This window comes from Nannospalax galili, unplaced genomic scaffold, assembly GCF_000622305.1.
Source record: "Nannospalax galili isolate Female #2095 unplaced genomic scaffold, S.galili_v1.0 scaffold46, whole genome shotgun sequence".
NCBI classification, from domain to species: domain Eukaryota; kingdom Metazoa; phylum Chordata; class Mammalia; order Rodentia; family Spalacidae; genus Nannospalax; species Nannospalax galili.
In genome coordinates, this window is record NW_008355790.1 from 3,626,577 (window position 1) to 3,627,939 (window position 1,363).

A 1,363-nucleotide genomic window follows, 5' to 3' on the forward strand; every position below is an offset into this window, starting at 1 on the left:
CCCCCAAAACAAAAAAGGAACTTTTTTTCTCCTCAGCACCCCATGGAACCCTCTCCAAAACTGACCATATACCAGGCCACAAAACAAACCTCAACAAATACAAAAAGATTGAAATAATTCCATGCATTCCATCAGACCACAATGCAATAAAGCTTACAATCAACACCAGAAGAAGTCCTAATCACAACATGAATACATGGAGATTAAACAACACACTCCTGAATGATGAATGGGTCAAAATTAAGAAAGAAGTAAAAGAATTCCTGTAATTCAATGAAAATGATAATACAACACAACAAAACCTCTGTGACACTTTAAAAGCAGTCCTAAGAGGGAAGTTTATAGCTCTAAGTGCCTCTAAGAGCCTACATCAAGAAATCAGAAAGAACACAAATAAATGACTTATCATTGCAACTCAAGACACTTAAAAATCAACAGGGGAAAGGGGAACACTCATCCACTGCTGGTGCGGCTGCAAACTTGTTCAAGCCCTATGGAGAGCAGTGTGGAGAACTCTTAAAAAACTACAAATGAACCTACCATTTGACCCAGTTATACCACTCCTTGGCATATACCCAAAGAACTCATCCTACTGCAGAGACACTTGTACATCCATGTTTGTTGCTGCTGTTTTCACAATAGGTAAGAGATGGAAGCAACCTATGTGTCCCTCAACTGATGAGTGGTTAACAAAAATGTGGTATATTTACACAATGGAGTTCTATTCAGCAGCACAGGAATACAAGAAAAATGAAATCATGGAATTTGGAGGCAAATGGAATTAATTAGAAAATGTTATACTAAGTGAAGTAACACAGACTCAGAAAAAAAATCAACATATGTTCTCCCTCATATGTGGATCCTAGAACCAAACCCTGGTAAGTGAGTATGTATCCAGACATAACTACAGGAACAAGGATAATGGAAAGGAACCAGGGAGGTAAAGGTAAAGAAAGAACCTGAAAGGGAAGATCAGTAGGAAACAGGCCTTAATAAGGGAGATAGAGACAGAAATTTGGTTAGTTTAAGGGAGGGGGGAGGGAAGGATATACAAGGAACCTAGGGGATAAAGGGAAAGAAGGAGCTCAAGAGAGGTAGGAAAAGGGTATTATTAAGGGAGAAATGGGGGAACCATAATGGAGGGGTGAGACAATGTGAGAGATAAATAATGCCTAGTTTTGAAAACTGGAGGGAACCATATTACTCCTACAACCTACTAACAAATTATATATAGCAGATCAAGAAATCTATGTCTAGGTAAGGTTTACCTGAGAACAACTGATCTTTGCCCAAGGTTTATCTACATGACACACAGTAATTAAAAGTACCAGACTGGTGGAACTAACCTTCTTGGGTGTTTAAC